Below are 27,717 nucleotides of genomic sequence, written 5' to 3' on the forward strand. Positions count from 1 at the left end.
GAATCAACCTATCTTCCAATGATCCAACAACAACAATCAACGTAATTGAGTATCGAAGTCTTAGTGAGGGCCCTTTAACATCTCTCTATCACAAGACCCAACATCGCATTCTCCATCAATGAATTACCACAATTCATTCAACGTCCCACCATCATACCTTGGGCTGTTACTAAGCAACTTTTCCGATACTTAAAAGAAAGCATATTTCATAGGTTATATCTAATATGCTCCATGATATCTATTGTTCACAAGTTCTCTAATGCTGATTGGGTAGGCAATGTAGATGATTGATCATCCACCTCTGCATTCATCATCTATCTCAAACCTAAATTGGTGTCACAAAGCTCGCAAAAACAGTGCACAATTTCTTAGTCTTCGATCAAAGCTGAGTACCGCACCATTGCCACTGCCACAATAGAACTACAATGGATTCGAAACCTATTGTCCAAACTTGGCATCCAACCGGTCACCACTCCAACTCTGTACTACGACAACATCAGCATCACGTATGTATGCACAAATCCGATATTTTACTCTTGAATGAAGCACATGGCCATAGATTACCATTTCGTTCGTGATCTAGTTGCAAATGGAGTTCTTTGTGTCTCCCATATCTCAACCACTAATCAACTTGCAAATGCCCTCACAAAGCCATCATCCAAACCTCGGTTAAGTTATTTACTACCTAAGATTGGCATCTTCGATGGAAATGCCATCTTGCTAGGGTGCGTTAAGGATAATGGCACAAATCAAGGAATCAAGACCAAACCTAATCACACAAGTTCTAAAAGTCAAGAAATAATCTCACATAACAAGCAAGTGCTAAGATCAAGGCATTGTAAATTCAATTTGATTGATTCTAATGGCTTATAATCTCTTGTATAAACACATGTGCTTAGCTCATGGAAAATGTATCAGTTGTAGAAAATATTTTTCTTACAATTTCCTTGATTATCTAAAACTTTATAATAAGTAAATTGACATGATAAGTCTATATGAAAATCCATATCGGTTTAGGATTTTTGATGACCCAAAAATTAGTTCAAGGTAAATTTACCCCAAGTGTGCCAATTTAGAGTTTTTGGTAAACAAAAAATTAGGTTCAAGTAAATTTGTCACAAGTATATTAGTGCAATGCCTATGTGACTCATTGAAGTATGAAGCCAATTGAAACAAGGTATATGAGGAGAATCGGGTGCTTCAATACTAAGATACTTGAGAATTTCTCTATCTCTTCAAATGCATTTTCAAGTTAAATCGTGAAGTGTTGCATCTCCTATTCCCTTTCACTTGCTTCAAATTCATTTTTGTCTTCCATCATTGCTTGAAAGCGAAGAGAGCCCCATAGCTATCTTTATTGTGATTCAAATGATGACATGATAATTTTTTTTTTTTTTTGATACCCAAGGAACTCCATATAGCCAGCAGTTAGTGGATACATCTTGGAGTGACGCTAGCAAAGGAGCCACCGTCCCGACGTCACACTTAAGACACCAAGTGCCTCCACTAGGTTTCGAACCCCTCACCTTTGGGCAAGAATCAACGGAGCTCTTATCCAGCAGAGCCACCACGGCCGGTGGTATGACATGAGAATTTTTACTAGGCCATATTGAAATAATACCTCTTATGCAATAACTTGGGAGGATTACAAAAAAAAAAAATCCTAAATTTATTACAATTATGTCAATTTAATTCTAAACTTTTTTTTTTTTTGCCAATACAATCTTAAACTATTTGTATTTGTGCCAATTCAATCAATCCGGCCAATTTTGGTCGGTTGGTGAGAACTTTCCGACGAACGCTGACATAGGCAATTTTTTTATTTCGAAATTTTTTATTTTTTATTTATTTTCTTTCTATTTTCTTTTTCCCTCCTTCCTTCTTCCTCTAGCTCATCACCACCAGCCATAGGCGAGGTCAACAAGGTTAGCCTCATCAACCAATGTCAAGGCTCACCATTGTCAACCACTAGCAAGACTCGGCCTTGCCCAACCATGGCAAGGGTCGACTTCGATAGTCCTTCGCTAAGCGAGGCCCCACTAGATCTAGCGAGGTTGACCTCGCTAAGGCTAGGTGAGGCCGAGCCTCCCTAGATTTGGTGGGACCTTGTCCAACCATTGTAAGGGTTGACCTTGTCAGTTTATCACTAAGTAAGGCCATGCCAGTGGCCAGCAAGGGCAAGCCTCACCTAGCAATGGTGAGGCTGACCTCATCATGGCCAGCCTAGTAAGTCGCTCTCCCCGGTGGCCAACGGAGGCAAGTCTCACCATTGGCCCGCTGTGCCGGCCAAAGGAAGAAGGAACATAAAAAGAGGGGAAAAAGGAAAAAGAAAAGAAAAATGATAAATTAATAAAAAAATTCAAACAATAAACAAATTATTAAAAAATTGTCCACTTTAGCATCTCGCTAATCGGTCAAAATTGGCTGAATGGATTGAATTGACACAAATGCAAAAGATTTAGAACTGAAGTAGCATAAAAGAAAAGTTTAAAACTAAATCAACACAATTACGATATTTAAAGACTTTTTTTGTAATTTTTCCCAATAATTTGCCCCGAACTCATTGATCATGTCTTTAAGTGAATGTGAATACAATCAAATATTTTAACGGGTTTGGATTTGGATTCTCTTTTTATAATCTCCCCAAATTTAGGTATTAGATTTGATGTCATTTGGTGCTTGTACCTAGCGTACTCCTTTAGTTACGAACAAATTTTCTTCGCCTAATAAAAAAGCCTTTGCGCGAAAATCATGTTGTTTTTTTTATTTTTTTTGGTGACCCAGGGGGACCCCATAAGCCGACAACCTGGCGAGCAAACCTGGGAGCGAGGCGCAAGACCCACCACCATAGTACTCCAGGTAAGAATCCCTAACAACGCCTCTGGGATTCGAACTCCTCCCCTTCGTGAGGGGGAGAGAGCCCCAAGCCAGCCTCGCCGCTGTGGGTGGTGGTAAAATCATGTTGCTTTTTCTCCCTACTTTTAATGGTAAATTCCCCTTCCTTGGTCAACATTAGTTTGGAACAAAGCTCCGACACCAAGAGCAACCCCTGCATGCTTATGAACCATTCGACGATTGGATCGCATCACATGGAGTTCGCATCGGTCCACACAGTCCGAAGATTTAATTGAGCTCACGACTCGTGTACAGCGGAATGTTGTACTGAATTTTCAACGAGGATTTTAAACCGGCATCCCGTATTTGTGGGTATTTGATCTCGTCATATCAGAACTCTATATAAATTACACTTCCCTTCGACCACTAGACTTATGCACCACCTGAGCAATGGATTTTTGTGAGATCCGTACCGTCTTGTGCTCTTCACCCGCTTTTTTTTTTATTATCAAGGAAGACAAATCATTTTCCATCATGGAAGGCTTCTTTCAAGTTGTCATCGACTCATCATCGCACGTTCCCTCTTGCTTACGTTCTTCTAGTCTAGGAAGCTACCATCAATCAATATCGACTTGTACCAATTGCTTTTGCCAAAATCTTCCCTGTCTACGAAGCATGACCCTACTGAGATTCAGGGGCAATTTATTTTAGATTTCCTTCTACTTGAAGCTTATTGCATAGGGTCGTTGCGAGACTTGTAGATCTCCATCGTTTTCGTAAGACCTAAGGTTAGACAGATTGTGCCAATCATTCCGTCTGAGTGGTAAATGACCTATTTTAAAACTCCATGCATGCATGCACTCTTGGCTTTTCCTCCAATATGCTTAAGGGACATGTTCATCCATATAATTGAGTGGCGAGATTAATCATGATGCACAGTATCGTTCGGTGGCGAAAGCTTTTGATATAAGGAATTGATCGAGTGATTGATTTGGATGCAATAGATCATGTATTTAAATCATAACGTTTTCTATTCAAATAAACCTTGAGGTCACAGTTTCCACCTAGTGAATGGAGCCTCCCTTAGGGCACATGGATTGGGCGATTTAGGTACACTAGTAAGGAATTTGCCAAATCAAATGGTTTAGATATCCAATATTAATACTTAAAAAAAAAGAAAAAAAAAAGAGGTGGCTTCATAAAGGTATATCATGGGTACATAGAGTCCTAGTATATATGAGTATATAAAGGGTGCATTTGGTTATCCCCAAAGACTTTTAAATCAAAGTTAGCATTTTCAAATTCTTTTAACCCAATGCATAATTCAGCAAGCATTGGCTTTAGCATTTTCAAAATGCTGCTTTTCAGGATTAATGAATTCTTTTTCTTCTAACTTTGCTCTCACTAATATTTTAATATTCCACGTTTGCCCTCACATTCATTGTTCATCCTCTCCCTATCTTAAACTGACCTTCTAAATCCAGATCTCGATTGCTGGTTTGACACTCTCTTGGCCTCTTTGGTGGTTGAATCCTCTTCAACGATTAATTTCCATCCATCAGGTTTGCCTTCACTCCATTTTCTAATTCAGTCCTTCCATTTTTTTCACTTTCACTTTTTTAACGTAAAAGTTACTTTGTAAAAAATACACCGAAGTAACTTTTACGTTAAAAATACACCGAAAGCCACTCAACCAAATGGTTTTGTGTTTTGAACAAGTACAGCTTGAGACCGACCAAAAAAAAAAAAAAAAAATACAGCTTGAGTAAATAATCTTTAAAGCTCTCCCCAATGCACCATAAGATTTCCAGCCGCTTCTATGCATCTGAATTTATGTCACAACGGGATCTCAACACTTTCTTATTCTTTATTATAGAGAACAATAGCATTTATAATCAATTAGTGACACGTGTCATCATATTCTATATATGTTACAGATTCAAGGATGAAGAGGGTTTCAATCAATAGAGTGAACTGATCCCGCTTAAATTTTTACTTTCCTAAATAAAATTTTAAAATTTAGGGTAAATATCACTAATGATCTCTAATTTTTTTCTTGAAAATAAAAATTATTCCTCTAGTCATTTTGTTTAAATGCATCGTCAATCGACTTTTTAAAAAGCTTCACCAATCATCTTTAAATCAGTCTAATAAAGGAATTTGTTGACATTAATGTCATTCAATATCATTTGACGTGGATTTTTTTCTTTCTTTTTTAAATTTTCTCTCTTGCTCCCCAAAGAGAAAATATTCAGTGGTTCATGCACGCCACGTCATCCGCTGACGTGGCGCGCACTCTCAGACTGCAAAATTCCTCCTCCTTCAAACTCCACCAGATCTACAGCCCATAAAATAAACCATGCCAAAATCAAAAGCTCAAGCAGCCAAGGTCACGAGCTCCAAGCTATATCGTACAAAGCTTAAGTGATCATGGTGGACGCGAGCTTGAAGCTCAAGCATATCGGAGCTTGGAGCTTGGAGCTTGAGCTCGGTCGTCTATGGCCATGAGCTTAAAGCTTAAGCGTCCACTATGACCACACGCTTATAGGTCAAGCTCGAGTGACCATGGCAAGCTCGAAATTCAAGCTTTCATGTGTTGGAATGCATATGTGACTTATGTTAGAAAGACCCCACGTCGAAAAAGCAACGTGATTTGAAGTAAGAATCGGATTTTTGTTACTTGCTCTTGACACCATGACGGTCGTGAGCTTAGAGGTCAAGCTTGAGCAATCATGGCAGCTGTGAGCTTGAAGCCCAAGCATCCATTGCTGTGAGCTTAGAGCTCAAGGTCAAGCACAGCCGACGACGAGTTGGTGAGATCGGCATGGCAGTTGGTGGCGGACGGCGCTCGCAGTAAAAGGGGTGTGGGCGGCCGAGCTTAGAGTCAGATTGATTGGGTAGGGTTTGGGGTGGCGCGGGCGGTTGGGTGGGGGAATTAGAAAATCGGATGAGGGCATTAAATTGCAAAGGAAGTGGCAATTTTGTAAAATCCAGGTAAGTCGTGGGGGTAAAAAGGCCTGCATGTTTCTTTGTATTTTCGACTATCATTGTGAAAGTATCATTAGCTTAAAGAATAAACCTAAAGCAGCTTAACTTTGTGACTTCTTCTTTGGGGTCTCTTTCTCAAATAAGGAAACAAAAAAGTACCATTGCATCAGAGAGCGAAACCAAAATTTGCCCCCATTAACTCCAAAGACAATTTCTTGGGTTGAACCCACGATGTTTTCCTCTCTTTGCCCTCCTTGCAAGTTCCAAGTCAACTTCTTCGACAATCATTTCTCCAATTCTCATGCATGGAGACTTTGGAATAGTTTTACGTGCCCGTGGTCCTCGGAATTCGCTTTTTTAAATAAAAAAAAAAAAAAGTGGTCGACAAGTTTCTCGACGAAGCTTGATGATTATTTCCTGCACTTGCCAGCCACGCATGATTGGAGCTTCTCGAGTAGTTTACATATGCATGGTCTGTCGTGCTTCTATTAACTAATTGCCATCACTTTTCTGTACAGACATTCTTATTTATTACACGCTTGTAATGTCCACCTCATGCACTCTCGGCCCCCAGGCAAAACTTATCACGTAGTAATGGAAGTGGACACGAGGTGCTAAAGTGCAGTCACTTTCGTGCATATTTTTCCCGTTGATAGAGGACCATTTTGAAAGAAAATAATTTTCCACATAAAAGAAAATCCACAGAAAAAACACACACGTCTCTCTTTCTGTGACGAGCACCGTGGACATCGATGCCTCCCCAACTTCATCGCCTGTCGTGTTTCACACCTGAAAATGGCCTTTAACAAGAGGGAGGGAGGGGCAGTGGCGCACCGATCTGGGCGAGACGAGGACAATGGCGACGTTATGGTCCTAGCGGAATGGTAGAAAATGAACGAGGAGTGGAGATAGAGGAGGTATGGATTAGGGTTTAGGTCTCTTTTTTTTTAATACGATATGGCAAATTTTTAAAGTAAGGCCTATGTAAAGATAAAGAGGGCCATCTAACTATTTGGCCTCTTGAAAATCGAATTAAAACTCAATTAGTTAACATAATAAAAGGATCGCGTAACACAAATTTCCAATAGTTAATCAGCTTTTCAAGCATGATAGGACCAAAATTTTATGTAATCAATGATAATACCACTTTCATGGTTGTCTTCTTGTCTGACCCATGATGTGAAAAAAAAATTAAAGAAAAAAAAACCTACTAAGTGACACTCATGACATAACTCATAATGATGCGGTCTAGAGTGGTAGACCGCACCTTGAACATTAAGCATGTAATAAAGAAATTCAATCAAATTTAGTAGCTCGAGGCCGATGATAAAGGAAAAATTATTATTAAATTTGTTTATTTGATTTACATTTTTTAAGCGAAGTGGGTCCCACTCCCACTTATTGATTTCTCTTTAATCTGTAGTTTCTTTGAATTTGACGTGTAGATGAGACAGACAGAGGTTAGGTGAGGTGCCTATCAGCTGCCTTCCTCGAGAGCCTAGCTAGGGATCGAATTCGGGAAGGGCCAAAAGAAAATTAATAAGAAAGGTTTCATAATTTTCAAGATGATGATTCTAAGATTATCAGACCCAACTAATTTATATATTGCAAGTTTATGGGGGGAAGAAAATAGATTTTCTCGAGTCTAATTGCTCTTTGAAAAGTACATATTTCAGTCCAGTTCAGCTGCATCATGGAGGATATAATTGCTTGTTATGTATACAAACGAGCCTTTTGTTGAATTCGAATTGCACGTCCTTGGACACTTTATATAAAAAAAGGGAAAGAGTCTTGCGACGTCAATTCATAAAAGTTCTGAAGTCAGAGAAACCAACTCATTAGTGATGAAGACAAAGACTTAGCGATAAGACGTGGTGCGCTTTTTTCATGAAGCAAAGATCATGCAGATTATTGGCCACTACACGATAAGAATATCATTTTCATATATGGGTAAAAAGCTCATCTTATCTAATTGGCTAGGTGCAGCATATATATTTCAAAGCCAACTCATCATCGATACGGACTCCACTTGAAACAAATTTTAGAAATATGAAATGAAAGTTGAATTTTTGAAATATTCAACGATGTGAGTTTTGAGCCCTCTCACTTGCATGTCAAATCCACGATAGTGGATGCCAAACAAACATACGAGCATCCTTCTAACTTTTATGGAATTTCGCCTTTATGGCCACCACTACTTCATTTAAGGAAGGGATTACCCTCCTCATTCGTTAATTGGACCAACATCATCTATAAAACTAGAATAGCATGGTTGCCTAATAGACGATCATTGGCAGTCAAATCATCAGTTTGCATCGTTGAATACATGCAAGAAGTCTCTTAGGATTTCATCAATCCTCTAATCTTGTTATATCAATAGCAGAAAATTTAGCACTTCCACTATGAGTGGTGAAGTAGGGCGTTGACACACCTATCTAGTCACGTGCTTTCTTCAATATCTTTTATGTTGAATTTCACCTCGTTCTACGTCCTGGTGGAATTTTTCAGCGTGCCTTCCCAGCATCATGTACATAACCTCCAATCTTAGTGACTTAGTGGGGTGAATTTTATGTATTTAATGTTTGCTATATGGCCAGACAACCATGTAATAATTGCATATTAGGGATTTCAATTATATTTTATTTAATGGCAAAGATGTATTGATTCATTATCTTAATTATATGGATAATTCTATAAGATTAGTTGTGTCTAAACCTATTTTTAAGATGTTAAAAATTTAAATGAGAAGTTTACAATTAAACTAAGTTTTTAAAATAGTTCTTGATTGATAAACCATTGAAAGAATTTTGATGGTCCCATTAAGATTAGCATGTTCTCAAGTTTCACCATTGAGTATTAAATACCCACGGGGATAATAAGTCATAAGTCATTAGGTATTGTGATACATAAGTTAGAATATGGGTGCTTGTCTTAGACAAGTATGCAGACAACAATTAGCAATATCGAAGCTTTTGGCGGGGTCAATGACTGATTCTTCAGGCTTTAGTTTTGCGTCAAATTCCTAAACCTGAGGCATGATGTTGACTTTTATGTTAGATGGCTATGGTTCATAAGTGCAAATATTTACGCATCGTCGAACTGTCACTATACCTAATGGTCATAGTTTTTACATCTAAGAAGGCACACACGTGCACAATATGGAATCTATCTCTTTATTATATACAAGATACAATAATGATGACCAATGCGATCTAATTATGACATAATATTGAAATCCTCGACCAAGGCTATAACCGAAAATGAATAGTTTATATATCGTTGAAATACATGTCAATCAAGCTTATTCATATGATCGAATTGGTGGCTTAACTAATAATTCCATGGCCTTTGTTCAATTGAGATATAGTAAGATAAAAAAAAATAAAAATTGAATTACATCATAGCCGAAACTAACAATTTTATTATGTTCTTAAAAATTCACACTATCTAGATAGCCGTGACATATTGAAAAATGTTGCTCATGAATCATAGGACATGGAGATTGATCGAGACAATCAATTCTCTTTATTATATTAATGTGTTAGTTCAAATCCTAACGCCAACTCAATGATAAACTTAGGGATGTCACACACCATAATAGATTCAAAAAGATCTTTGAACGAGAGAGACAATATTACAAATGTGTTTGCAATTGCGGCAATCAAATATAGTTGAGCTGAAGATTGATGTTTTAAAACGGGCTCGGAATCAGAAAACCAAAGTAAAGATCTTAAACGAGTTAAGAATCAATAACCTAACTAATGATCCGAAATAGTTTCAAATTCAAAGGGTAGATTGATGTTATGAAACAAATTTGAAATCAATGGCCAGTTTAATGTTTTGAAATGGTTTTAGAATCAACAACCAAATTAATGTTCTGAAGCAGTTTCAAACTTAACAGTTGAATTAAATTTGTATAATAGTTATAGAATTAATGTCTAGATTAATGTTCAATAACAGTTATAGAATTAATGGCCAAATTAACGCTCTTACACGGTTTCAGAGTTAATGGCCGAACTGATTTAAATAAGTTGGATATGAGATTGATAATGAGAGACAAAAGAGAGATGATTGACATCAATAAAACAAGACACGCATAAGAACAACTATTAGCACAATTGAAGTGGTGAACCATCTCAAATTTCTCTCTAGTGTTCAACACATGATTGGTGATGTGTCTAAACTAGAGGTCTGGCATTTGTAGGGTTGAAAATAAAGAATATCAAAGCCTAAATACTTTAGACATGCTATGAGGAGATCGGTTGTTTGTGGTTTAGATCTAAAGAACGTCAGGACCAAATTATTATGGGCATAGCACAAAGGTAATGCGATTAGCCCTCCTTTTTCATTTCCACATGCTTCTTATTAAGGGAAAAGTGTTAAAAAAAGTTCTAAATCTTTCGCATTTGAGCCAATTTAGTCCTAAACATTTTTACTTAATGCCAATTCAAACATTTCTGGCTAATTTTGGCCAAATTTTGCTGATTGGGCGTTTATCGGCTAACGTGGCACAATCAACATTGACGTTGACAACTTTTAATAATACTTCAAAATTATTTATTATTTTTTCTTTTTTTCCTTCTCCTCCTCATTTTTCTAGCCGATCATCGAACCTCAGTGACTCGACTAAAGGCGATGACTAGCAAGATCAAGGTCGAACTCACCGGTGGCTAGTGAGGTCGAGGTGAGCCTCGCTAGCCCGTTGCCTCTAGCTAGTCATTGAGGTTTGGCGACTGGCTGGAGGAAGGAAGAGAAGGAAAAAAGAAAAGGAAAAAGAGAAAGACAATTCAAAAAATTAAAATATTTACCCTAAAATGTGATTTAAAATATTTACTCGCACCATTGTCATAGTTGTTATCCATTATGATAAAATGTGATTTAATCATTGTAAGTAGAAAAGTAATAAATAAAATTGACAAACGATGAAGCAAGCGCGTTTGGAAAGTGATATGTGTATGAAATTGAAGGAAGTGAAAAATGGGAGGAATAAGATCAATTTATGAGAAAAGATGACACAAATGGTTCTTGAACCTTGACCCAATGCACAATGTAGTCTTTGAATTTTTAATTTGTTCAATATGACCCTAGAACTTTCAATGTATGTTCAATTTAGTCTCTGGACTACATGAAAATATTCGACATTGTCCGTGAACTTGAATTAATGAAAGGGCAATAGTAAAACATTCTCATATGGTTTAAGGACTATATTAAACATGTACCAAAAGTCCAAAGATCACATTGAATAAATTAAAAGTTCTGCAATTACATTATGCAATGAGCTGTAATTAAGAGAGCACATTCAACGAATCAAAAGTTCATGGATGTTCGTAAAATTCTAAATGCTAAGGAATGTATCGAATGAGTAATATAATGATAAGAAAGAATCTCATCCCATAGAGATTGATGATTACTAAACCAATTAAATATTAAAAATAGACTAATTCTAAAATTTATCTAACAAGTCAAAATAAAATCGAGAATAAATTAAAATTGACAATCTTAGAAGTAAACTTTTGGAACTAAATGCAGTTGATCAATCAAACAAATATGTTAGAGCATCTGATTTCACCATCACCACAAGATATGAATTTCAAGTCATTATGCAAACAAGAACGATATCAAACATGTGGTAGCAGAGTTTTCTACTCTATTTATTATTCTATTTCTAGGTATAGCAAACCTACTCGGTTAATCAATCAACCATATCTTTATATGAATTTAAATAAACATAAGTGCATTAAAATTTATGAACATTCCCAGTTTATGGTGAATCTTTTGAACCACATTATTGCACACGGTATACCTCTATCCACATTTAAGAATTAATTACACATTATTACTTCTCAATCTAAAAAATGCATATCATATCATTCAAATAATGGCTGGTCACTTAAAAGAATTAAGCACGATAATATATAACTCACATGAATAAAATCACTTGCAAAACATAAAAAGCCTAAAATTCTATTCATCATGGTTAGGCTATATCATAGCCCTAATAAAAGAAAATTAGAACATAATAGAAGAAGAAAATAGCTCACATGAATAAAATCACTTGCAAAACATAAAAAGCCTAAAATTCTATTCATCATGGTTAGGCTACATCGAAGCCCTAACAAAAGAAAGTTAGAACATAATCGAAGAAAAATGAAAATATAAATTAAATCCAACATCTTAAATCAAAGAACAAGAATTATGTTACAATTTTTTGTCTTCTTTTCAAAATACTTAAAAAACTCTCAGAACAATAGAAAATGATCTAAAAATAAAAACCTAACTATCCTCCTAAGCTTTCAATGTTATCCAATTTATAAGATAAATCCAAGGCTCCAAACACAAGACAATGCTTTATTTTGCATAAATTTAGGGAATACATTGCAAAATTCTTGATTTGGCATCCACTTTCTAACACTTCCATGGGTGACATATTCCTTTCCTTATTTTTGCCATTTTTTTCTTTATTTTCTCCATATCTCATTATGCTGCATTAAAAAGAAAATTTTGAGTAAATAGAAGGAAATCCAAATCTTTTCTCACAAATATTGCATTATTTGTTACCTAAAATAGGAAAAATAACTCCACTATTATAGAGTTATTAATAAACCACATTGTCTATTGAATCAAAGTTTATGAACCATTTGTATCGTTATTCCAATTTATAAAGACAAAAGAAAAATGTTTTTATGGCCTCACCTACCGATCGTTACAACCTCAAAGGTGATTATTTGTCATCTAATCAAGTGACTCAACCATTGGGAGTTGTCGACCAACCTTTTCACCGATTGAAATGCTGTTGAAATTTCAGGTCTTGGCGACTTAGGCCCAACTAGATAATGGTTGGGCATAAGCCAACAAGTTGGAGTCCATGGGCTTGATCCCACCCATTGATGGCCCTGCTTAATATAAGCCTAGGTCGGGCTGGGCCGTGCTCGAGGCAGCATAACCCGTTAATCTACCCTTAGGACAATGTCTAATCCAAAAAAAAAAAAAAATCAAATCCTCAAATGTTAAGCCAATTCCATTTTGGGAGGGGAAAGCTAGTGCTCTAAAAAGGGCTCCATTAATTGAATTAAACTTGCTTCTCAATTCTCCATATGTGGTTTTGCATACAAGATACTTCTATGTAGTTACTTTAAAAAGTGAACATGAAAAATTACATAGAGCCAATTCAAAACTTCATCCAAATCCTATGCACACCCCCTCTCCTTGAACTTCTCTCTCTTACTCTCCTATGCACCACCCCCTTCGGCATGCGAAAAATTAATAATAATTCGAGTACCTCTCTAGCATAGACCTCAACATTGAAGAGTAACGACGACAAGTGATTGAGTTTAGTTTTTCCTTATATAAAATTATTGACTCTAAAGATATAGTAATATGGAGAAAACAAAATTGTTTCAAGCACAGACAAAACCACAAGACCCCTTGTTTCAAAGATAGAAGGACGAGTTATTCACATTTCATTTGATGGTCAGCGGTGAATTGAAAGTTAAGTAGTGGTAATTCAAAAGATTCCCTGAGGAAAAATGGGGATGTCTCCTACATTACCCGTATTATGTGAAAGTATCAACGTAATTTTATAGAGTCATTAAGTCTAAATGCTAAATAAAGAACATAAGCTAGATGATGAAAGGGGAAGACCTAGAATGTAGAAGATCATAACGTGAGTGATTAAGCAAATTTAGATTCCTATATATTCACTTGTGGAGTACCTCATTATACAATATATAAGATCCATCTATATAGATATTGTTAGAATATTTAAATAATAAACCACGCCTTCATCTAACAGCTTAACCTTTTAGAACAGTTGGCAGTGGTCCCACAAAATCTCACATAGTATCAGAGCTATGAGGTCTTGAGTTCGAACGACTTATCCGAAAAGAGAGTAATGCGGAAATTGATAAAGAAGGAAAAGGAGAACGTGTAAAACAGAAATGATGAGAACGTGAAAACTGATTAGGGTTTTCCACGTCTCACACATTCATTATTAAATAATACTTAATGACTATAATAACCCTATCATCGTTAATGACCATAATAACCCTCACACTGTAACATTCCCCCTCAAGCTGGAGCATAGATATCAAGCATGCCCAGCTTGTTACAAATATACTCAACTCTACTACTCTCTAATGACTTGGTGAAAATATCAACTAGTTGCTCACTGGTCCTAACATAACTAGTAGAAATAACTCCAGCCTGAAGCTTCTCATGGATAAAGTGACAATCAACTTCAATATGCTTGGTACGCTCATGGAATACTGGATTTGAAGCAATATGGATTGCTGCCTTGATTATCACACCACAACTTCATTGGTGCAGGATCTTCAAATCCAAGTTCAACTAATAGCTAACGTATCCAAATTAATTCACAAGTAGCTTGAGCCATAGCTCTGTATTCTGATTCTGCACTGGATCTAGCCACAACATTTTGCTTCTTACTCTTCCAAGATACTAGGTTTCCTCCCACAAAAGTGCAGTAACCCGATGTAGATCTTCTATCTGTAGGAGATCCAGCCCAATCGCATCCGATAATACTTCCACTCCTCTATGACCATGATCACCAAAGAAAAGACCACGACTTGGAGTCTTCTTATCTCAAAATTCTGACTACAGCATCCCAATGAGAGGTATGAGGAGAAGACATAAATTGACTCACAACACTCACAGAAAAGGAAATATCGGGTTGAGTGATAGTCAAATAATTCAATTTTCCAACAAGCCTTCGATACCGTTATGGATCATTCAATAGTTCACCTTCCTCTGCCATTAATTTTGAGCCAACTTCCATGGGTGTATCTAGGGGTTTTGCTCCTAGCATACCTGTCTCTCTAAACAAATCCAAAAAATACTTATGTTGTGAGATGTGGATACCTTTCTTCGCCTGTGCCACTTCGATACCCAAAAAATATCTATGTTGTCCCAAATCCTTTGTTTGAAATTGTTGTTGCAAATGCAATTTCAATTCATCAATCCCTGTGGAATCATATCAAGTTATAACAATATCATCGACATAAACTACAAGAAATATCCGACCAGCTCTTGAAACACGATAAAACATAGAATGATCTCCACTACATTTGAACAATCCAAATTGGAGCACCACTTCTGTAAACTTCCCGAACCAAGCTCTAGGAGATTGCTTCAAACCATATAAAGATTTCTTCAAACGACAAACATGACCAGACTCCCCCTGAGCAACAAACCCAGGTGGTTGCTCCATATACACTTCTTCATTTAAATCACCATGAAGAAAGGCATTTTTCACATCAAGCTGAAAAAGAGGCTAACAAGCAAAAGCAATTAATGAAAGTAAAAGACGAACAGAGGTCATCTTAGCCACTGGAGAGAAAGTATCACCATAATCAACCCCATAAACTTGTGCATAACCTTTAGCAACTAATCTGGCCTTGAGGCGAGCAAGAGAGCCATCGAGATTAATCTTAATAGTGAACAGCCATTTACATCCAATGGTAGTTTTTCCTTCAGGTAGAGAAACAATATCCCAAGTCTTGTTTTGATCAAGTGCCATTAGTTCCTCCTCCATAGCTGTCCCCCAGCCTTGACTGGATAATGCTTTAGCAACAGTTTTAGGAGTAGGATGTTTATCAATAGTGTCTAGACTAGCTCGAAAAGAAACAGACAAACCAGAATAGGTGACAAATTGTGCAATAGAGTGTTGGGTACAACTACGAACCCCTTTGCGATGAGCAATAGGGATATGAAGATCATTATGTGATATACTTACCTTAGACTTAGAAGACGGAGAAGACGAAATAGGCGAAGGTACATCTGCAGGGGGCTCCACATGCTGATGATGATATCTACTGTATACATGCTGAATTGGTGGAGGGATTGGAGCAGAATCCGAAGTGGGTTTCATAATGACATATGTAAAGGAATCATCATCCACTGTAGGAGGCTCCATTGGTTCATCAGAATAAGTAGTCGACTCAAAAAAGGAAACATCTGCAGTAGTGAAATACTTATGCAACGAAGGACAATAACAACGATATCCCTTTTGTGTACGAGAATACCCCACAAAAATACATTTGAGAGACCGAGGGTCTAGTTTGGAAAGTCTTGGACGATGGTCACAAATATAGCAGACACAACCAAATATACGAGGTGGTAAATGAAACAAGGGTTTCGAAGGAAAAATAAGAGAGTGCGGTGTCGCACCCTTAAGAACAAAGGACGGCATGCGATTGATAAGATAGCATGCGGTTATGATAGCATCAGCCCAAAAAGATTTGTCTACCTTCATTTCAAATATCAATGATCGAGCAACTTCTAGTAAGTGGCGGTTCTTCCGTTCGGCGACACCATTTTGCTGTGGTGTATCCGAACAAGAAGATTAATGAAGGATGCCCCGTTGGGCCATGAATTCAGAAAAATGATTAGAAAAATATTCTTTAGCATTATCACTTCGAAGAATACGAATAGAAGCTGAAAATTGAGTATGTACTTCGTTAACAAATGCACAAAATATAGAAAATAACTTAGAACAACTTTTCATTAGATATAGCCAAGTGGCTCTTGAATAGTCATCGACAAAAGTAACAAAGTACTTGAAACCCAACTTAGAAAGAGTATGATAAGGACCCCATATATCAGATTGAACTAACACAAACGGCTGAGAGCCTGTTTATTGACTCTTGGACGATAACTAATACGGTGCAATTTCCAAAACTGACATGACTTACACTCAAGACTAGATAAAGACTGAAACTGGGGATCTAACTTCTTTAAACTTTCCAAGGATGGGTGGCCCAAACGACAATGTATTTGATGTGGGGAAGCTGCGGAACAAGTATAGCCCTCCTGACACATGTCCTTTACCAATCGTCTTCCTTGTCTTCAAGTCCTGAAAAACACAGAAATCGGGATAGAAAGTTACGGAACAATTATATGCTTTAGTAAGCTGACTGACAGACATAAGGTTGAACGAAAAACTAGGGAGATACATGACTAAAGATAAAGATATAGAGGATGTTAGGGGAATTGTGCCTATCCCCTTCACTGTGGATAGAGAACCATTAGCTAATGTAACATTAAACATAGACTCATAAAAGTTAGAAAAGATACCTAAGACTCCAGTCATATGATCGGTAGCACCTGAGTCAATGACCTAGGGGCGGGAGGCAGAAGAAATACATGCTTTTGCATTACCTATCTGAACAAACGTAGCTGTGGAGGAGGACTATGAAACCGACTGGGAAATCTGGAGTTGATTATATCTAGCAAATTCCTCTTTCGACATTCTGATCAACTTTCCTCCCGTAGCGGATTGTGAAGAGGTACTAGATTCTGCTGCATTAGCTACATTAGCTATAGCCTGTTGAGAGGGCCTTCCATGAAGCTTATAATAGAATCTTTGAATATGTCCTGGTAAACCAAGGTAATGACAAGTTCGAACCAAACCGGTATTACCCCTTATGTCACTATAAGTATTGCTAGCAGAGCGTGGTTGGCCTTTACCAAAACTACGGTTGGCACCACCACTTTGACCACCACCACGACCACGACTACGACCACGATTTCCTTGGGCTGCTAAAGCTGAGTTCTCACCTATAGAAAATGCATCCTTAGGTGGTTCACGTGAGACCCTTAGAACACAAGCAAATGTCTCAGTGAGTGAACTCACCTTATCTCCTCCAAGTATTTGGGAATGAACAGCATCATACTCTTGCCCTAATCCTCCCAAAAAACCCATAACAACCAATTGCTCCCGTTGCTCCTGCATTTCCTTGACATTAGAAGTAATGGGCAGTAGAGAATTAAGCTCATCATACATTCGTTTGAAATCAGCAAAATATGATCTTGACACTGCCGCTTGCCTTTTTACGGACCATGAAATAATATTTGATCCCAAAAAAGTGCAAAACCCAATTGTTGACCTCCGAGTCTCAAAACAGCCGACCCAATCAGAGTCTGCATACCCATATAACTACATTGACTATTTATTAATAATTTAGGCATTATATTAAACAAATTAAAAGTTTAGAGATTACATTACACATCGAGCTAAATTTTATGAATTATTTGTATCGTTTTCCTAAAAGAATTTATTAAACATTATTATTCAATATTTCAACAATTGCGAAAACACGGTTGTGGGAGACTGTTAGGATATATCAAGATATTTGATGAGGATCTATCTGCGGGGGAAAGGGGGGGCGAGGGAGAGATCTAATGACAACAAACACCTAAGAATTTGATATTTTCGCAGTGTGATTGCCTAAAAAGGACGACCACCCCGGTAGGGGGTCGGTTCGTTGCTCACAACAATCGGCATTGCAAGTGGTTGTTGCTGCTCGATCTCCTCCCATCTATGAACTCTCTTTGATGTTACTAACTTTTTAAGAATATATATTTTTCAAAAAACAAAAAAAAATCTTAATAGGTGCAATTCTATCTAAGCTCACATCCACCCTGTTACGTGCAACAAGTTTATCAAAAATACATTTGATCTTATATCTAGAGATATCCCGATTAGAGACATCATCAAATCGAGATAGGATGAAATGATCCCATTTTGGCTAATTTCCAGTCGACAAATAGAAGCTTAAGAAATTCATGATGCGTAGGTATATGAATAAAACGATAGATTTATGTTTTTCTTTTTCCTCTTTTTGCCATATCAATGGATTTCATTTAATTGGCGAAACATCAAGTGAAAATAGGTTTAGATTGGCATATCAGATTTGTCTTATAACTATTTAAATACTAATTAACAGATTTAAGTTAGCGTTGTAAGAGAGTCATCGTAACACGATTACATACATTTTCAGCATTTATGAATCTCTAACAAAACTAAGTACATTTTAGCATTATAACTAATAAAATTTTTAAGCCATTGCTATATGTTTGGTGTCCTTATATTTGATTAGTTTTATTTTCACACGGTGAAACGATCGGTCCATATAAATATGTAAATGTTGTTATATTGTGTGTTGGATGGTAACATCTTAAAAGTTTATTAAGCGTTTATAGAGGTTAATCCGTGTGTCTTGTTGAATATAAGTTTAAGGATTATATCAAATAAATCAACAGTTTATGGATCATAATACACGCGAAGGTAGTTTTCGATAAAGGTTAATATCTGAAAACCCCAAACCGATACATTTCGACAAATTTACCCCAAACTATTTTTTTGACCATAAAAACCCCAAATTGGTACACTTTGTGACAAATTTATCCCGATTGACCATAAAAAAACCCTGAAGTGGTATATTTATGACAAATTTATTCCAAACTAATTTATTTGACCGCAAAAAATTCAAAATTGGTAAATTTGTCATAAATATACCATATGCTAAATTGGATTAATAGTACAAAAAAATCACAAAAACTGTAAACCATGACAAACGAAGCGTAAAATTCCAAATTGATATAAGAGTCAACTGTCACGTGTCATTTAACTTAATAATTTGATAATAAAATTCAATGAAAATTAACATATGGTAAATTTGTCACAAGTGTACTAATTTATGGTAAATTTGTCAAATGTATACCGGTTTGGAGTTTTTGGTGGTCAAAAAAATGATTTATGGTAAATTTGTTACAGAGTTTTTTATGGTATTAATCCTTTGATAATAATTTATCTTATTATTCCTTTAAAAAATTCAAGAAAATGGAACCTTTGCTTGAAAGCACCCAAAACGTGCGGTGCGGAACGTGGTGAGTCCCACAGTCTCAGAAATTCAGTCCCATCCATTGCTCTCTTCTTGTCACATCTCCCTTTCGGCCAATGTCCTTTTCTGCACCATGTCACTCCCGGTCCGCTCGTCTGCTGCTGTGACTTTTTTGGCAGAATTTAGCGTGCGCAGAGCCCCAGAACAGCAAAGTTAATGACATTTATGTCCAGCGATTTCCATCAGCAATCGCTCCCGCGTCCTCGATCGGCGGGCTTAAACGAGACCCTTAAGACCCCCAGTTTTGACGACATTTACATTTTTGCGTTCGCTCGCTTGTTTCGACGCGCTCACACGTCAAAGCTGTCCTATTCTGATAAAAAAAAACATAAGAAGAAGCTGTCCTTGCCCCGAAAAACGTGTTCTGCAGGACTTTATTCTCGCCCTAATACCATAAAAAATCATTAATTTTGAATAGTGAGTTCCAATTCTACCTTAACTTGTTTTTGGTCTCATAAAAAACCCTTATTTTTGGTCCAATTTCAATTATATCCTAAACTTTTGTTATCTCATAAAAAATTATCAACTTTAGATCAGATTACAATTCTACCCTAAAAAATTTTTGAATCGCAAAAAAAAATCTCTTACTTTTACTTAAGTTCCATAACATTTCATCCATAGTTGTCCTTAGTAATGTGAAATTTCCACATAATTGCTCTAGTTTTTTTTTTCTCAAATTTCAGATATAAGAAGACATTTTTTTGAGATGAATTTCCACATTAGCCAAAATAACATCTATAAAAAAATAAAATTAGGATTGACTTTTTTTAATTGCTCTTACTTCTAAGAAAGTTTTCCTTCTATCTTGCTCGATGATAGCATTCAATTCTCGTGCTCAGGAGTTCTTCATTTTGCAGTTGGAGAGTTCAAATAGCTTGCACCCGAGAACTTTCCATCTCTCAGTTGTCAAAAGAAAATTTCGGACAAAGGGTTGATATGGGCAAATATGGAACTCAAATAAAAGTTGATAATTTTTTATAAGACAAAAAAAAAATTAGGATATAATTGAGTCCAATCCTAAAGTTGGTAGTTTTTATGAGAAAAAAATTATGATAAAATTAAGAGTGGACCTAAAGTTAGGCATTTTTTAGGATATTACGCTATTTATTCTCCGGTGAACACAAGCGCAACTATAGTGAGAAAGTGTATGGGATGAGTATAACCATTAATCCGCATATCTAAATGCCCACTTCTCTTGAAGCGTTGCTTTTAGCCAAGTTACACTAATCTCTATGTGCATTGCGCGCTCATGTGATTATGTTATTCCTTTTCAATTTGTCCGACTATATTTATAAAGGAACATAAATTATTACACGAAGCTCGAGAGGTGCTTGTAATATTTTAAAGTTGAAGGGCAATGTATATCCTTTCAAAGGGTTTTGCGTAATTTCCTCATTTTTATTTTCTGTATATAAAATTTTTAAAAAAATGCACCGCACATATTGACAAAGAAACTGATAGAAAGTGCAACGATTAGAACAAAACATTAGTTTTCAGGATTAACGCGTACTACCCCAAAATTTATAGAAGTTATGTGAACTTTTCCCTCGATTTAATCGCTCTTTAACGAATAAATAATATTTCTACTTGTCCTTATCTCACGTACCACCCAGATAAAAAAACCATTTATATAGTTTGAAATTTATAGTGACCCTAAAGCTTAGTGGGCATATGTTGGGAGTCACATTGCTATTATTGTTCCAATCACCAATATCTACAACGTTTTACTTGTACATAAGTCTCAAACAACCTCAAACTAGTGTAAAACATTTTTATAGCTGCGTTGGCATAATCGAGCTACCATTAGAGCTCAGGTATATTGGTGCGGGAGGCTTGAGTAGGCTTGCCTATGGTTGTATCGGAGTCAAAATGGGATGCTGGGCATCGAATTTGTCTTGAATCCCAGACGCACATGCCGAGGTTATTGAATTCGTCGATAAACCTCTGTCACGATCTCAATTAGTGTGCTATGTTTTGTAGAATTGGCACATACTTGAGTGGAGCTACCTATAATGGGATTGGAGCCGGAGTTGGAACATGAAATGCTAGAAATGTCTGTAGTCCCTTTCGCTTGTGCTTACGTTGATGTGAAGGTAGATAAGTTTCACACTATCTCAAACTAATATAATGTATGCATTTTAAAGCTATTTGTGCACAGATTAGCCATGACTAGGATATATTATATTGGACTGACCGGTTGATTTATCCTTGATGGAACGGCAAAATAGTTTCAAAAATTCCAAGGTAGAATGACACTTAATGGTAAATTATGCCTTCAACTGTCTTGAACAAAAGAACATATAATTTAAGATATTCTCTCTTCTTGATTTTGTTTTCTTCTTTAGAATATCCGTACCTCAAATTTATCAAGTCTTTTCTTTGTCTCAGGACTTCAATGCATGGCAGGGGCTGTGCAGATGCTTTGAACGCCCAATAATAATTTCTTACAGTCTTGATTTCGTCATCATTCATGCATGTGTTGAGCTGGTATTTTTGTCATCGTTAAACGCAAGTGCCGACCGTCTATTCATTCAAAACTTTATATTGATTACTCCAGAATAACTTGACCTAGAGACACCTGTGGGACAGAACTTCATCTAGAAAGACCTTTGGAACTTGCCTTGAGGCTCGAGCTCTCGTGGGTTGGCAGGGAGGAGCTGTAGATGCAAGCAAGTTGCAAGCAAGTTTGAGCGGTGAGAAAAGAAAAGGGGGAAAAGCACCAAGCACGAAAAGACAAGCGCATAGATTGTGATTGCTTCAGTTTTTGTCTGCTCTTTCTGCTTGCAGTATTATTGTGTATTTTCTATTCTGATTCTGCAGAGTTAATTTCATTAATAACTAGTGACCTTCAGCTGGGGCATTCTTAGCTTGTCTCTCCCAAGACATGGAAGAAAACAAGGCCATCCTCTTTTTGGGTTCTATTCCTTTGTCTGCATGATAGGATAGGACCCTCGTGCCCTTGACATCACATACCATTTAGGTCTTTAGGTTTTTGGACCTCCGGTGAATAAGTACTGTGGAAAGAAAACATCTAAGGAGAGACAGGGGCAATACCCCTTTCATTGCATTTCGCCGTAATTAGTCATATTTGTTAACATATCTCGCATTATTTGCTCGTGAAATTTATATGCTCTTTATCTATATGTGATTTTTTTTAGTTTGGACATTCTAACATATTATGAGAGTCCATTTTGTCTCAATTTAACATATTATACCATGGTAAAATCTCACATGCACCTTGCACATGTCATGCCATAGCATCAGTGTGACCCATTTAACTATTTTTTTTTTTTTATATATAGGCTATGTGTGGCATGAAAGCTTCGACATTGGGAAACATACACACAGCCCCTTAATTACACGTGGATTCACCTTCCCAAAATTTGTGCTGGAAAGTTCATTGAAATTTCAATAATTTTCCTATTTGACAGATGACAGCAGTAAAATCTCAGGCCGGGGGGACCTGATTGGGGACATGGATTGCCCTGATTCTCTGAGGGTCGTCGCCATCCATGACCCACATGTACATATGATCACAGCACCGACCCCTTGGCTACATCCCAAGAAGCAACTATCATTCAAAGAAAACAAGTTCCACTGTGAGACAATGAACATGCAATAAGTAAAGAACCCACAAACCCATCCATCATAACCAACAAAAAAACAAGTAGTATTCCCGCATACTCAAACTAGGAAAAAAATGTCCAACCCGAGCTTGGGATGTAGTGTGTCTGTGAATATACTCTGTGAATATACTATACAACTGCATCATTACCAATTGAGTATATCAAGGTTATTTAATTTTTTCTTCCATCTGTCTTTGCACTAATTGCCATGAGAGCCCACCATTGTTTGGGTTGCACTACAGCCATTAATAATTCTTATTTACATTGTTTAATTACTATTGATGAGGCATGATGGTATTTTATTATTACGCGGTCAAACAGTCAACGCAGATCCTTAAATTAATAAAGAAATTTTGGCTTGGAGGATGCTGCATCAGATGGGTCCCCCCGTAGACGCTCCATAGGTTGAAAACACCCATCAATCAGAATCATGCAGTGGGCTCCATTCATACTCAGGTGCGCATTCTGCAATACCAATAAAGTTAAAGATTTCAAATAACGAAATTTGCCTCTTCGCCATGGCATGTTTACAGTAGAGCTCCGGTGTTCCACTCTTGTTTCAAGAGGCCATTAGTCTGAATACGACGCGAATTTACCGAAAGAAATTCAAACTTTTCCGCGGTACGAGTAGCTTTAATTCGATTCAAATTGACTTGTTTTCACTCTTTTCTAATAGAAATATGTTTTGATGATGCGAATAATCAACACGAATACCTTTACCGTCCGCACCAGATAGAATTCTTGCCTCTATCGTGTAGCAGTGCCAGTCCAAGCCTTGACTTCCCATCCCCTGTAACTAGGCGGCGACTGTTCATCTTTTTCTCTTTCCCGCGCTTTAATCCAACTTTTTCGCGGTCATTACTGACTCCATTCCGGGCTATTTATCTGATAATGCGTTTAGTCAAAGTTTTCTGCTTTCGCTTTCCCCTCACAATCCTTACTCTCTCGACCCTTTCTTTGACGGTCCCCAGTTGCTCGCCAAAATCATCTCTCGTTTCCTTGCATTTCCACCATCTTCACATGACCCAGATCGAGTTCAGACCCCTTCTCGCCCTCTGAGTCCGTCTTCTTCTTCCCACTTAGATGGAAGAAGAAGAAGCGGTGAAGCACAGACTAGCACAGGGAAGCAACGGCAAGAGCAGGCTCGCGCACCCTGCACAGAGTCATCAGCCTCAAGACGACAGCGACAGCGAGGATCGGGTCGAGCAATGGGATCGGCATCTGCGTGCTGGCGTCGCAGGACAAGGTCAAGCACGAGGACCCGCTCGCGGACCGCAAGAGCGACGACGCCAGGGCGAAGCAGAGGGCGGTCCTGGAGGCCGTGGCGGCGAAGCTCTTCGCGGCGGGGACCGCCATCAAGGCGGCCTACGCGGAGCTCCAGCTGGCCCAGAGCCCGTACAACAGCGAGGCGATTCAGCGGGCCGACCAGGCCATCGTGGACGAGCTGAAGCAGATTTCGGAGCTGAAGCGCAAGTTCCTCAAGAAGGAGCTCGACCTCTCCCCACAGGTGACGCTGATGCTGGCGGAGATTCAGGAGCAGCAGAGCCTCATGAGGACGTACGAGATCACGGTGAAGAAGATGGAGGCCGAGGCGGAGCGCAAGGAGTCGGAGATCTCCGCGCTGAGGAGGAAGCGCGACGAGCTCGTCTCCGAGAACCGGTCGTCGGAGAAGAAGCTCAACGCGAGCGGCGTCTTGCCCTGTTCGAGGGCTTCAAGCTCGCGTCGTTGAGCCCGACCCACTTCGCCCAAGTCCACCACTACGCTCTACGATCCGTGAGGCACTTCGCGAAAGCCATGGCTCGCGAGATGGAGACGGCGAACTGGAACCTCGACGAGGCCATCCGATTCATCGAGCCGCGAGCGAGGTTCGCGAAGCCCGGCCACCGGCACTTCGCCATCGAATCGTTCGTGGCCAGATCGATCTTCGAGGGCTTCAACTTCCCCAACTTCGGGCTCGCGAACGAGTCGTCGTCCATCGAGGAGCGAACTCCCCAAGCCTTCTTCGACCAGTTCAAGAAGCTCAAGTCCGTCAGCCCCCCGAGCTTCATCGCGCGGAACCCGGGCTCGCCGTTGGCCAGGTTCGCCAAGGCCAAGTACCTCCAGCTCGTGCACGCGAAGATGGAGTGCTCCTTCTTCGGGAACCTGAACCACCGGAAGGTCGTGAGCTCCGGCGGGTGGCCGGACTCGCCGTTCCTCGCGGCGTTCGCCGAGATGGCGAAGCGCGTCTGGGTCCTGCACCGCCTCGCCTTCGCCTTCGGCGAGGAGGTCGGGGTCTTCCAGGTGGCGAGGGGTTGCAGGTTCTCGGAGGTGTTCATGGAGTGCGTGGCGGAGGAGGCCCTGCTGCTGCAGCAGGCGCCGCCGCCGCCGCCGTCGGCGGACCCGGATCCGGACCTGAGGGTCGGGTTCACGGTCGTGCCCGGGTTCAAGATCGGGAAGACGGTTATACAGTGTCAGGTCTACTTGTCGCCGCCGGCGAGCGCTCCGGCGAGTAGTTGATTGTAGCCTGTAGGGTTTCCCCGGCGGTAAACTGTATATTTGCTGTTCTTTCCGACGTGTAAAGTAGAGGAGATCCTGTTGTCTCACGCGCTCTATTGCACGCTCCGGCGACACGCGTGGGTGAGGTTTTTTTAATGTTAGGGATGTTAAAAGACGAGGTTACGAAATTAAATTACGACAAGACGGCGCGAACGAAAGTGCACGCATCCGACATCACTTTTATCAGTGTCCTAGCATGCCTAACATTGATCGAAACATCACTCATAACTTGACATCTTCCAAAAAAAGGAGATAGTCTGTACACCCTTTTTTGATGTTCTTCAATTTGATCTTTCAACTCTAATTATGTTTGATTTGATTCTTGCATTTGCTTTAATCAAATCAAAGTCCTGATTGATTTGTTCCATCTGCATTTGGCTTGGTAGTAGTGGAAAGAGATAAGAAAGAGGACGGAAAAAGGGGAAGCCATTGCCTGCTCCTTCAACCACGAGGATCATGTGGTTGCATTGAGGGTTGTCGACCCACATGTGGCCACCGGCGAGAGCCTACTAGCCCTTGTCAAATATAGGTGAGCACAAGCATACAATCTTAAATCGAATGATATTGCTCATTGCTGCCCAGTGTGCAAGCATCAAATTAGCTCTTGTGATCGCCATTGAGATTTAACGCTTGCCTTTATTTGTGGAAAAGACGAGGAACAGCTACTTGTGCCGAGACCCTAGTGAGGGTTGTTAGCTCTTATCGGCGATGAGGGGGTTGATGGCGCCCCTCCCACCTTTCTCTTCTTGGCCCCTTCGCCCATCTCTAACGTTCCTCTTCTTTAGTCCTTTTTTGAAAAATAGAGCGTATCTGTACACATGAATAGTTATGTTAGTCAATTTGATCCCAAAACTATGTTGAATGGTCACGTCAAATATCAAGGACTAAATCAATTAAGAGGACGGAATCATTTTGATTAAAAGAACGTAAGGCATCAAACTGACACAAAATTAAAGTAGAAGAATCAAATCAAGCGTTTGCGAGGAGTACGTGGACCATGTTTTATACTATCCCTAATTTTCATGTTAATTGTACATTGCAAGACCTCAGTTTTACGATAAGAACCCACATAAATAAAATTCCGGACCCTACTATTCCAATCCAGTCAATCTTCTAGGACATAAATGCCATTGCAAAGTTACCTATTCTTGATAACACACGTATATATAGAGAAAACATGGGCTGAACATATAGGATGTAGTCCAAACCACGTTTGATTAGATACCTACAAAACCAAAAGAGTAACACAAACATAAATATAAAAGAGGAGGATCAGAATTTGAATTTACAATATGCTCTTATACCATATGAGATATCCGTAAATAATTGTTTTTCCCTTTGGATCAAAGATGTTTCGCAAAAGGTTACGATCCAAATTCTATCGGGGATAAACCGTCTCGCCTCACGAAATATTTCCTCGGATTCTTGATCAGCATGCGGGACTTTCTCAGGATTTACTAAATAAGAGCAGCAACAGCTTGCTGGGTATTTTTGGGGAAGGACCGTGCGATGCAGCAGAGGCATCTCCCGGTTCGCACGTGAAAATGACAGTGGGGACATAAAGAAAGAGACAACAAAAGTGTCGGGTGTTCCTAGCGATCGGAGAGGGACCAACCATCTCTTTCTTTGTCTCTTCCTCGTAATAAGGAGAAGGCTCCTAGACCGCATGATTTGTTAGTACTCAGGATTGAAGGATTTTCAGTTCAAGAATAGGACGTCGTTCCGCTAAAAATCTCACCGATCGCACCTGTACATTGCCCTGGATTCGGGCCATTTGTTAGTGTCGGGAGTCTAATTTATCGGATTCCTAGATCTCTGCGGTCGTGCCCTTGAATTATGAAAAGGAAAAGGAAATCTTCACGAGGGAGGCTGGTTTGTCTCGAGGTTTCCTAGGCCCTGTACAAGCATATGCCTAGACAGGCGAGAGACCACCTCTGCAGCTGCTATTTAAAACGGTTTGATGGAATTGTCCAAAAAAAAAAAAAAAAAAAAAAACGGTTTGATGGACATGTTTGTCTAGTCTCTGCTGCTGC

At 38.8% G+C, this 27,717-nt stretch overlaps 1 pseudogene; it reads left to right on the plus strand.

Moving 5' to 3' along the window:
* Nucleotides 1–24,040: 24,040 nt before the first annotated feature.
* Nucleotides 24,041–25,851, plus strand: LOC120293903 (annotated as a pseudogene).
* Nucleotides 25,852–27,717: the final 1,866 nt, after the last annotated feature.

Source organism: Eucalyptus grandis, chromosome 5, assembly GCF_016545825.1.
Source record: "Eucalyptus grandis isolate ANBG69807.140 chromosome 5, ASM1654582v1, whole genome shotgun sequence".
Classification (NCBI taxonomy): Eukaryota; Viridiplantae; Streptophyta; class Magnoliopsida; order Myrtales; family Myrtaceae; genus Eucalyptus; species Eucalyptus grandis.